Source organism: Ambystoma mexicanum, chromosome 7q (assembly GCF_040938575.1).
Source record: "Ambystoma mexicanum isolate Mex_15411 chromosome 7q, UKY_AmexF1_1, whole genome shotgun sequence".
In the NCBI taxonomy this organism is placed as follows: Eukaryota; Metazoa; Chordata; class Amphibia; order Caudata; family Ambystomatidae; genus Ambystoma; species Ambystoma mexicanum.
The window spans coordinates 964,217,079-964,229,824 of NC_090941.1; positions in this window are offsets into that span (position 1 = coordinate 964,217,079).

Genomic DNA, 12,746 nt, shown 5'->3' on the forward strand with positions numbered 1-12,746 from the left:
TTGCACCATTGACTCCACCTCCTGAGTACTTACAGATATATCATTAGTTGTTACTTCAGTTATATCAGATAATGACTCAAAGCCGTACATGTGGGCGGAAGGTAAAGGTGGGGGAGAGTGCACATCCACGTTTATCAACCCCTATCTTCAAGCACAAGGATTTGATCTTCGTCATCTGGGGTTGGTACAATACATGCTGCTGCAGCTTGTGGGGTACATTTACCAGCCCCAAAAGAAATTCTCTTCATCACGAAACCCATTTCAACATTCACCCAAAAACGGCTGTGCTTTTGTATACTTAGCACATGTGTGGCGAGATTTGAACAGAGCCTCCACAAGAATGGCTGTATTTTCTTTTCCTTCACGTGATTCCAAAGAAAATAACTTAAATTCAGAATGGCTCTGCATTTCTGTTCTGTCATTTAAAGATTCAAGGCTGCACGAGAAAATGACCTGCATTCAAGATGGCATCGCACTTATGCCTCCTTTCATTTTAAACATCACACAGTTTTGCTCCATTAAAATACAGACCTGCATGTGTATTTCATTTGATTGCCATAAAATAAGGCAATCACTCCCAGGATGGCATTGATTTCATTAATAAAGTCCATGAAGAGCAAAGAATTCTGTTTCAAGTCCGCACGGCTAGGATTTAGTTTTGAAATGAACTAGCAGACGCAAATTACTGCCAAGGAAAGCTGTAGCATGGCTCTCTCTTTTGGCTCATGTCAATTACAAAGGAACATTTTGCAGAATATCTCTGTGCACAGAAACTGACCATATGTTTAAAAGCCTTTCAGAAAGTTAATGCAAAGGAGGAAAATGCCTCTGAAACTAAATGTGAAATAATACTGTGGCTCGCACAGCACTACAATTGTATATGTGGGTAGAGGGGCTGCAAAGCTATGCATATTGTCGGGGGGAAATTCTGCCGGGGTCGGCTGGGCCGTCCGCGGACCTCCGGGCAGGGAGGCCCCAACTCCTCCCGCGTATCACAAAAATGAGTATGAGGCGCACACAAGGAGCAAGGTGGTTCTGCTGTTTATTATACAAACGGCAGGGATGGGTCAAGGAGCGTACGCGTCCGTCCTGACACACACACAATCGTGGGGCTCGCAGGCCCTTTTTACCTTGATATGACGCGCTACTTGCGTCACCTCGAAAAGTTATCAAAAAACCTATCTCCACTCTGGATTGGTTACTTGAGTGGTAGGGTTAGTATAGCATACATATAGAGAAGGATATTAATGGCTGAGGGTCAGTCAGGTGGTATACCTGGGTTGTCCCTGCAATTAGATACATGAGAATTGTTACATGAAGACCCCTGAGGATTGGTCAATGTTAATGGCGTCAGTGATAAGAGCCCCATGTTCTGATTGGTGCGCCCGCGAGCCTCCCAGCCTGGGACCATCGCCGTTCTCAGCTCGCGGTGCACCTGTCATTTGCAACAATGTTTCACTATGGGTACGTGCAGACAATGCGAGGACTTATTCATGGACAGGAAGGCCGACTACTCCCACTGTTGTAGATGTCCATTGAGTCTTTTATTTGTATCTGTTTGTGTCTCGTAACGAGAGGTCCAGGCGCCTCCATTCTCCTAGCCTTGGCATCCGTTCAGGTTTTGCTTGGTCACGTGAGGCGGGACCGTGTTTGAGGCCGAATTCTGCACAATTAATATTGTTTTTTCCCACTGTGTGCCTTGTTTAATTTGCAGGTGTGACCTTGACGTTGGTGTGCGGCGTGCGAGATTGCAACATTGTGGCATGGCTGTCTGCCTTTCGCCGAGCTCATTCTGCAGGATCAGCAACCGGACTCTTGTTCATTTTAATGTTCATGGAAGCTCTTGCTTGCGGCCTACTTGAATCAGGTGCATAAATGGAGCCGTTGAGTGCACAGGTGCTTTAGGTTATAGGGTTTATGTGAAGCGTAAGCAAGCCATTTGGATAAGTTCATCGTGCGTCTTGCGTTTCTGCATCTTAAAAGCCTATGGGAAAAATAATAAAGATGCACGTCCGTGGATGTGTCCGTCACCTACGTCATAGCGCTGAGGATATTCTTCGTGTAGGTTGGTGTGTGGGTGTCCAGTGTGCATGGTCGTACAGGTGTGACCGTTGGTTAGGTCGTCATGGCATCTCTAACGATGTGTTGGTTTTAGTCGAGTTGATCCATGTTGCAGGTGTCGGCCTGGGTAGGGCGAGCTGCTGGGCAGGTAGGGCAGGTAGGTGGGCACATCCGTAGGTTCCTGTACCAAGGTATTTGGTCGTCTGGTAGATGGGCAAACTCATCTCGTGGCGGATGCCTAGGCCGTGATCCTCTAGGCCAAGCGCGAGAGGGGATTGGCGGGAGTCTGTTGTTCCATTCTCCCACTTCAGTCCCCCCTCTGGTTGACTTGTCGACCACAAACATATCCTTTTCTCTATCTCCTCTCACTCTCCATATTTTAGTTATTCCTCCCAAATGTCCATAGTGGTTGACATGGTCTTCAAATGACCAATACATGTATGCACATGTTCCTCCAGGAGTGCAGTACACCCATTTCCCTATGTAGCTCCTTGGGTTTCTTGGGTTTTCAAGCTTCACAGAGGGTGGGTCCAGGTGGTTGGTGGTGATTTGGTTACGCAGCCTCTCTCTCTCTTGTATTATCATGCCTGTGTGTTGGCCGTCATCTGCTGGCATCAAGGGGTGCATACCGGCCATTTCAATCATTTCATCTGTGGTGCGTGCCTTCCGGGCTTTCCAAAATCTTATTATGATCAGTGTAGCTCCAGCCAAAATCGTACATCCAACTATAATTTTCAGTCCATCCGACAGCCAAGATGGCATCCATGACCATAATATTGAAAACCAGCTCCCATCCTTTGTTACACCTTTACTTTCATCCATCATTTTGGAGTGCATCTGGGCCAATTGTGAAACTGCTTCTGTCAGTGTACCGTTGTCAGCATCATTGGCAGGGATGAATGTACAGCATGATTGTCCTATCTTTGCGCAAACCCCTCCTTCCATTGCTGTGAGGAGGTCCAGTACATATCTGTTCTGAAGTGCCACCATTCTTACTGCGCGCAGTTCCTCTTTTATGGCGTTAAATCCATTCACTGTAGAGTTGATGGTCATCATTAGTTCCCATCTAGTTATCTGGAGCCATTTGGCATTTGCGTAAGCCTGTAATCCCGGATGTATTATCGAGGAGAAGAACATTGCTGCTCTGCTAAACAGTCTGTGTTCTGGCGGAATTGAGGTGAGTGCTGTTTCTGATCCTCCCCATAGGTAATTTCCCGTCAGAGGTTCTCCTTGTCTTTTCTTTCTATTCAGGACATTATCATTGCTGTTGATTTCGTTCTCCGGCCCCTTCTGAGGTTGTACAGACCTCTTCTTCCTCTCGTTCCCTTCATCCATTTTGGGGAAATTGGCCATATTCACGTGTTTCTGGGGTACCACTAGTGACGGTACATTAACGTGCACTATTGTGCATATACCATTCCACAGGGGGGGCAGTGTGTGGTATGCTTTGTCTCCGCAGGCCCAGTAGTGGTCCATTATTACTGCTGTTCCTGCTCCCCCCTCAGGTAACTCCATCACGCTTGCACAGTTGGTGTTATATCCTACGTCCACCTCTCCTTTATGTTGGTAGCATACCTTGGGCGCAGTTAGTGGCAGTATTATTATTGGGTCTTCATCCTTCTCTATCCACGTGAGCATGAGTACGTACTTGATCCAAGTCGTCCAACATCTGTGGTTGTGTCCATCGATAGTTGAAATAGTTTCTTTTGTTATCATGTTGCTGCCAACCACTCCTATCTCCCATTTGTTGTCCAAGTACACCTTCCCTGTTATCGTCACCAGTGCTCTCTCCCAACATCCTGTTTTACCAGCAACTTCAGTGGCATACCAATCACATGGTAGGTACTGTAGTGTTACCTTCTTTGTTTCTCCTTTTTCGGGACCACTCGTCATGTATCTGAAGGCTTCAGTGTGTAAACTTTTCTTGTGGTAACTTAAATAAGTCTTGAGAAAGTTGTTTTCATATGGATATGAGTCACGTGTTTTCCACACTAGTTGCACCACTGTCCCTTGAAACCTTCCTTTCGTTTGGAACAGTGCAAGGTATATTATGCATCGTGCTGTTTTTTCATCTATTTCTGTGGCAACAAATCTTCGAGAAGCGCTCATGGCATATGGAATTAATGAGCAAACGTAGCAACTGTCTTCTGTTGTCTGCTTACCTATGTGGGTCATGTGTTGATACCACATATTGTTTGAGATGTGCGCTGAATCTTGTATGTAGTTGTCAATACCTTTATTATCTGAGTATGTGCTGCGTTTAACTCTATTATCTTTGTGTGGGATTATACTAATACCACCTGACGTAACACCTGTTGCAGCTGGGGGTGGGGGTATATTAGGTTTGGGTACAGCAACAATATTCGTAGCATAGCTGTACTGCCATACAGAGGCAGCCAAGAACCCGGTGATCATCAAAATTCCTATCAATTTTATTACAAAAGCTAATTTCACCGGCATTTTGCTCTTACCTTGCTGCAGTCCGGCAGCTTATTCTTGCGACGTTAAAGTTGCCCGCCTGAAAATTCTCAATATGCTTGTTATTGTGGTTAGTGGTTGTTTTTTAAGCCCTCCCTATCAGATAGTCATTCAGTGCCCAGGCGAAGAGCTGTTCCCATGCCACTCTAAGTGATCTATCTCTTAGTGCAGGCAAGTATGGGTGGAGGTGGGGCATTGAATATTCTATGGCCAAGAGGAATGCTGTGTAGTAGACACGTACCCTTCTTTTGTTCAGGTACGTTGGTCTTCTTACTTCATATACAAATTGGTGTGACAATTCTTCTGGGTAGTTATCGTCTGAGGGTACCATCTACTCCTGGGCAGTGAATTTGTTAGTTAACTTACTTTCTTAACAGTACAATAATACGCAGTACCTGCATGTGCGAGAGAAAATAAAGAGAGAACATTCAAGTGTTTACATGTGTATATGTGCAAAACAATGTCCTTCAGTTCTGTTGTTACTACAGGGGGTAGGGGATCAATGGGCAGAGGGTTTGGGGCTTAGCTGGCGGAAGTCTCTTTACTCTTTGATCGGGTGACCATGGGGTGGGTGGGTCCAATAGTTGTCTCTGGGGAATCTGGGGGTTGACAGGGTATGGGGACACTTAAGCCGTCGGCAATGGCAGAATTCTCTTCCTGCGTTGGTGACGCTGTTGTTGTTCTTCCGATGGCCCTGTCGGTGGCGCTGGGGCGGGTCTGGAGTTTGTAGATTTTTACGTCATGTAGGTGATTCCAAGCACGTTTGTCCTGTAGCTTTACTGCTCTCGTTGATGTCTCCTCTACCAGATGGGGGCCAGTAAAATGTGGACTGTTCCACTTCCTGTTGAAATTGCGGAGTAGCACGTGGTCACCTTTAGCAAATTTACACAGTCTTTCCTTTTCCAGTTCTTTATCCGCGTCTTCTTGTTGATCGCTGTTAGACCCGCCCCGTGTGCGCTCGAGCTGTTGAGACACAAACACTACACTAGTAATCAAAGAAAACACATATTGGTACATTTCATCCCCAAAAACAGTGGCAGTGCTATCTTGGTCTGTAAATGCTCTTGATGTTGGGGTCAGAGGAAGGCGCATTTGGCGTCCGGTAACCACCTCGTGCGGGGTGAGGTGGTGGTCGGAGCCCGGCCTATTTCTTAGTTCAAATAGGGCTAACGGAAGGCAATACAACCAACTCTTTTTTGTTGTTTGCTGTATTTTTGCAATTGCCTCCTTTAGTAGGCCATTCAGGCGCTCACATATACCGTTGGCCTGTGGGTGGTATGCACATGCAAATTTATGCTTGATGCTCAATAAGGACGTGATGTGCTGGAACATTTCGTTTGCGAAATGCGGGCCATTGTCCGATCGCAGTACCTCGCACACCCCCCACCTGGGGAAAACCTCCCTTACTAGAAATTTAGCTGCTCTGAATGCATCTGGGTGGGAGCATGGCCCTGCTTCAATCCACCTCGAAAATGGGCATACTACTACGATCATATACCTGTTTCCTTGACATATGTTGATCATATCAACATAGTCAATATGGAGATGTCGGAAGGGTCCCTCTGGCCGGGGTATAGTACCTTTTATCACCTTTAGAGTGTGACCGGCCGTAAACTGTTGACATGTGAGACAGTTACTTATAAAATTTGACACGTGACAATTTAACTCTGGGCAAAACCAGTCTTCCCTTATTCGTGCTGCAATTACTTCCCTGCCTGTATGGGCTGGGTGGTGTAGTTGGCTCAGGGCGGTATTCAATAGTGCCAGTGGTATTACAATTTTTCCAGTGTTACCCTGGCGCCATAGTGCGTCAGTTGGTGACATTGTGCATCCTCTTTTTACCCATATTTCTTTTTCTGCCATTGGTGCAGCCGCTTGTAGCTCCATTATCTGTGTGGCGGGGAGATGGGTTTACCCTTCTCTTATCAACATCTCCCTAGCCATTCCCCTCCCTCTCCCTCTCTCTGACTCTGGGGGGTTCCATATCTCACCAAAGTATGCAGCATACTTCGCATGTGCGTCTGCCGCTGCATTCCCTCTTGAGACATGATCTTCTCCATTGGTGTGTGCGGTACATTTGACCAAGGCTAATTCCTGGGGGTTGTTTATTACTTCAATTAGTTCAGCCAGTAAGAGAGCATGTTGCACTGGAGTGCCGTCAGCTCTTCTAAACCCTCTTCTTCTCCATTTTGACAGCCCTGAGTGGACAGTAGACGTAACATATGCGCTGTCAGAATATATGGTCACTCGTTTATTAAGGCTTTCCTTTAACGCCAAGATCAGAGCAATTAGTTCTGCAGCTTGAGCAGAGTAAAGCTGTGGTAGTTGCACACATTTCATTGCCACACACACCGGTACCTCCATCATTTTCACCACCGCTGCCCCAGTTCTCCTTATCCCGTCCTTTTGGTCAATTGTTGATGACCCATCAATGAACAGGAGCTCACCTCCCTCTAGTGCGTTTTCTTCAACTTTTCTAGCACATGAGTACATTTCAGTGGTTTGCGTACAATCGTGTGCATAATCTCCTTCCTCAATTACTTCTGCTAAAAACCTTGCAGGGTTGACTGTGCTACATCTAACAATTGATAGTTCAGCTCTGGATAATATTATCTCATAACCTGATGCCCTCTGCGTGGTTAGGGTGGACTTGGGTTTATTCAATATTGCAAATAGTGCATGTTCCACAAATAGTGTGGTTGGGCACCCCATGGTTATTGTTGACGCCTTTTCTACCGCAAAAGCAGCTGCGGCGAGGCCTTGTTCGCAAGGGAAATGACCCAACATTACAGGGTCTAAGTGGCCGCTGTAAAACGCTACTGGTTTGTAGCCCATGCTTGTTTTTTGAGCCAACACTGCTTTCATTACTGCTGAGTCGCAATGTGAAAATATGAAAAATTGTTGCTCATAATCTGGGGTGGCCAGTACTGGAGCAGTTGATATCGCATCTTTCAATTCATCAAAAGCCTCTCTCATTTCCATCGTCCACCCCAATTGTTTCTCCCCTTTGTTGGCTTCTTTTAACCCTTCAAGCAGGGGTCCTATGTATGAGCTGTAATCAAATACCCATGCTCTACAGTAGTTGCACAGACCTAGAAACTGCTGTAGTTCCCTCACTGTTTGTGGCAATGGCGTTTTTGAGATGGCCTGTGCTCTTTGTGGTGCAATCTTTCTTCCATGTTGGGATATGAGCTGACCAATGTAAAGTACCTGTTCCTGACAGTACTGTAACTTTTCCATATCTACCTTGTAACCTTTTTCAGCCAATATTGTCAACATCTTCAACGAGTCCTCTCTGCATTTTTTTTCATTTGTGCTGCAAATTATTATGTCGTCTACATACTGCAACCAGGGACGTCATTTCTCCAAAATGCCAGGGGTAGCGGAAGTGACATCACACGACCCTTGACACCTGATGACATCACAGGAAGTGATGTCATTTGACCCCACCCCCAAAGTGATGTCACGGAAAGCGATGGAACACGACCTTTCACCCGTTGACAAAACAGGAAGTGGCATCACATAGCATTGTACACTACTAAAAATATGGTTACGATATCACTATAATGTGATGTACATTTCATAGAAGAATGGATCGCCATATGTATCGTTAAGATCAGTGTGTATAGGCCCATATTACCAAATTACTGTGAATGCAAGCAGACGTCCATGACCAAATGATAATGATGTATCAACATATATTGAAGTTTTCAACTTATTCCAATGCAATTATGTTAAAAAGTAAAATTATTTACACATGTATTACTTATAGGAATGAATATGTGATAAATGGAAATTAACAGATGTTTTATCAAACTCCCTCTTGTACGCCTATATGCTTTTATGACTCGAAATACAAGCTGAAATTGCAAATATAAATAGTCTTACCCTGGTTTGCAAAATGCCTCTTCTCCCTTGCGGGCGGGTGCATTGTAGCCCAGGAAAGCCGGCTTTCTGTGGCATAGGGTGAAGGCTGAGCGAGGACAGTGGGAGTCTTCTGCGGGAAATGCCTCCTCTGGGCCCTGAGCCAGAACTGCTTACTGTGCGCCTGGACCATGCGCCAGCTCTCCCGGCTCTCGTATAGCTTGATCAGGGCATGTTCATCCGTTTGTGCCATTTGCACCGTTGTTCCCTTTGTTGCAGCTCAGCTGATATTTTACTAGGGCTATAAACTCCTCTTGTGCCGGAGTGCAACTCTTCTCGCTGTGAAAGCTGACACGCTGCCCTCGCCATGAAAGTGAAACAAAGGTTATCTCCATGGAGAAGAGGTCGCCCACGGCTTTAATGAGCTGAACTCCCGCGGCCGATTTTCAACACAAGAATTCGGTTCTGGACAAAATCCGGCTCTTCTAGAAATATGTTTAGTGACATGTAGGGACCGGAACCCGGAAATAAATAAATAACACATGCGTTGTGTATGCGCCTTTTTAAGGAAAATTATTTCTCTCGCAGACAGGGCACACAGTTTTAACATACACAGCGCTTTTTTGTAGGCGAGGTCGGACAAAGTTCATGGTTGCCAGGCAACCATGACCTCGAGTGCCAGCCTCCAGACCTAGTGGAGCCGCGCTCGCCCCAGGCAGGCATCATGGAGCCTGCCCTGCAAGTCACTGCGCACGCGATTCAGCCCACCAGTGACTTGACTCCTAATTCTTTTTTTAAATAATCAGAGGTTGAAGGCACTGGCAGGTTGACTCGCGAGCATGGTAACCCGCAAGGCAAGCTCCATGACCTCTGCAATCTTTTTGCGACCGTTGATTATTTTAAAAATAATTATGCTGCAAGGCCTTAATCAGAGGTCGCAAAAATATCACAGAGGTCGCAAGGGAATAACCAGAGGTCGCAGTTGCGACCTCTGGCGACCCCCAAATGACGTCCCTGACTGCAACACTGTGCTTCCTACTTCAATGTTACCCAAATCCATCTGTATTACTCTGTTGAATATTGAGGGTGACTCGCAGTATCCTTGTGGCAATCTAGTGTGTTTCCACTTTGTGTTCCTGTATGTGAAGCTTGTCAAATCTTGTGAGTCGGGGTGCAATGGTATTGAGAAAAAAGCATTTTTAAGGTCGATCACTGTAAATCGTGATGCCTCTGATGGAATGCCACACAATATTGTGGCCGGGTTTGCTGCTATGGGGTACTCTGCTTCCACTATGTTGTTCAAGGGTCTGAGGTCCTGTATGAAGCGCCAAGACCCCCCTTTAGCCTTGCGCACTGGGTATACAGCTGTGTTGCATGGTGATTCTGATGGTACTAGTATGCCATTATTTATGAGGGCCGTTATGGTTTCATATATGCCCTCATCTGCCTCTTTTGATAAGGGGTACTGTTTTACTCGGGGGAGTATTGCACCTTTTTTCAATTTTATCCTTACACCTCCGATACTTTTTATGCATCCCACGTCATAGGGGCTAGTAGTCCATAGTGACATGGGTACCCTTGCCATATCCTCCTCTAAGAAGGGAACTGGGGTGGATGCGGGTGCCTCAAGTGCCATTGCAATTTTTTGTGCTACTTGTTTATACGCCACTCTTAGCCATATCTCCACACTCATCATAAACACCATTTCACCTTCCTCCTTTTCTTCTGAGAAGAGCTCCTCGTCTGACACCTGGGTGAGTCTACATCCCTCTGCTAGTGCTATTACTGCTCTCCATGCTCTTCCTTCGCTGTCTTGGGCATGCACTGCAATGTAATCAGCTGTTGCTATAATGCTCTCTATGTCTACTGAAATCACCTTTCCTTCTGGTTCATTGGCTGGTGTTTCTGGTCTGAACAAATAGGCTGTTGGCCTCCTCCAGATCTTTCCTTCTATCCCTGGCATCCATGCAAATGCCATGTCTGTCCCGTATTGGAATAGTTCACCATCAATTGGCTCAGCCCTAATCGCTGTCTGTCCGCAGTATGCTTGCATGATTTGTCGTGCTGTGAGCATGTTGATCCCTGGGGTAGAACAAATTATGCCGTTTTCCGTAAAGGAAATCGTCATATTCAACCTGTTCATGATGTCTCTCCCCAGTATATTTACTGGTGAGGCCCTAGAATATAAAAGTGGCACTGACATGTCATAATCCCCTATTGATAAGGGAACGTTATCAGTAAAGGGAACCAACCCCCTAGCCCCAGAGAATCCTTGGGTGTTCATGGCTTCGCCTGACATCTTAAACTTACCTTCCCTTATGCAAGACCGGGTCGCCCCGGTATCAACAAGGAATGATAACTTTTTGTCACCTATCGTCACCTCTATGCGTGGTTCCTCCGCACTATTAGGGGTTACTGACAGGATGGGACACACCAAGGCCGTCTGTGGGCTGTCCTATTGAGGGTACAATGATTGCCCGTTTCCCATGTAAGGGTTGTGTCCTAGTACTGTCACCCTACCCAGTTGTGTTTGTTGTGCTTGGGGTTGTGGTGTTGCCACCACCTGTTGTTGTGGCAGTGAAAATGCCTGTGGCTGTTGTTGTGTTGCTGGTTGTTGCTGGTCATTTCCCGGTTGCAACGTCTGCTGTTGCTGTATCCCCTGCTGTTCCTGTGTGGGCCTTAGTTGTCCCTGCTCATTCCATAATGGTGTCCCTGGTCTTACTCTACACGTACGTGACATGTGCCCTATCATGCCACAAATCCAACACACTGGTGGTTCCCTACTCTGCCATGGGAAGCTACCTGAGTTGTCCTGGTATACTGGTTGACCGGTGGGGTAGTAATTTCTAAGTCCTCCCACCTGTTGTTGTGTGTTATATCCGTATCCCCTCCCTCTCATTATTCCTCCTCTTCCCCTGTTATAGTTATAATACCCCGCTCCTTGCGTTGAGTATCCTCCTCCCAAGTTGGTCGTGTATGGTTGGAGTGGCGGCATCTGTTGTGTTATAGTCTGGGAGGGTTGTATTTGGGATGGGTCTTGTGCAGCCACTACTTGTGTGGGGCTTTGGGTCATTGTTGCAGGTGTAGTTATTAGTGCCCCTTCCATTGTGTATTTAGTAAGTTTTTTCTGTACGAGTTTAGCCTCTTCCGCTTTCCTGTCCTCTTCCTTTTGTTTCATTTTACCTTGCCATGTCCTACAATGATGTACTATTGTCAGTTGTATTTCTGGCCATGCTTTTGCTTCCATTCCCACCACTTTCTTCAGTTGTTTCTGAACTCCTTCTGGGAGCCATTGTACCAGTATATGATAAAATATTGCTGTTTTTTTGTCCCATTGTTCTCTAGTTTCCATGCGCCACTTCTCTTGAATTTCCTGGATATAATCAACAGGATCTTCGTTCTCACGCATCTTGCGTGAGGTCATTGCTCCTATGTCTGATGTGTCTGGGTACTGTACCCTTAGTGCCTGCCATAATGCATGTCTGCAGTTTGCGAATGGTGCCCCATCGTGTGATGTGTTGGTTATTGTTACCCCAGTAAATCCCGCTCTTTTCCAAATGTCATCCGCTGCATCCCCTAATATTGATATTAGAAGGCCCTTTACATCCCCCACTGCCAGTTTCTGTCCTGCGGTGTGTTTTTCCATTTCATATATCCATTTACCTGCACCTCCACTTAATGATGGGAGCCTGCACTTTATATTTTCTTTATCTACATGCTTCCAAGGGACGTATTGTGGTCTCACCCCTCCCCTCTCCAGAAGTGGCATTAGGTTGTGTCTCGTTATGTCCCGTGGGTTCCATAAAATTGAGTCCCCGCACCCCTCCTCTTCTTCCCTCTCTCTTATATCCTCTATTCTGTCCGTAATTCCCCTGCTCGTAACTCTTTCTTCCCCATCTTTTCCCCTTCTTTCATCATCTCCTGTAGCTAATGTGGGCGTGTGTGTTCGTCCTTCCTGCCTACGTCTAGGGAGGTCTCTAAGCCTACCTACATAAGGTGTCATTTCGTTTGTGAAAGGCGCAAGTTTAGTTGTACGTAGTGAGCGTGGGGTGGTTGACTGATGGTAGGATGGTGAGGGTGTGGCGTCATGTATCTGTCTGTTCACTATTCCTCGCTCTTCCTCCTCACTTTTCTCCAGTTCATCCTTTCTCATACATATCCATGGTGAGTCTATATTGGTTCGAGTGGTGTATAGTTTATCTAGGCTTTCCCTGTCACTGTTTCTTCCTTCCTTCTCCATTCCTTCTTCTTCCTCACTACAAAAGTCATCTGTATGTGGCTGCCCCCACTCTGTCTTTCTCCCCTTAATAGTTACTGTTTTTAAGTCTATTAGGTCTGTCTCT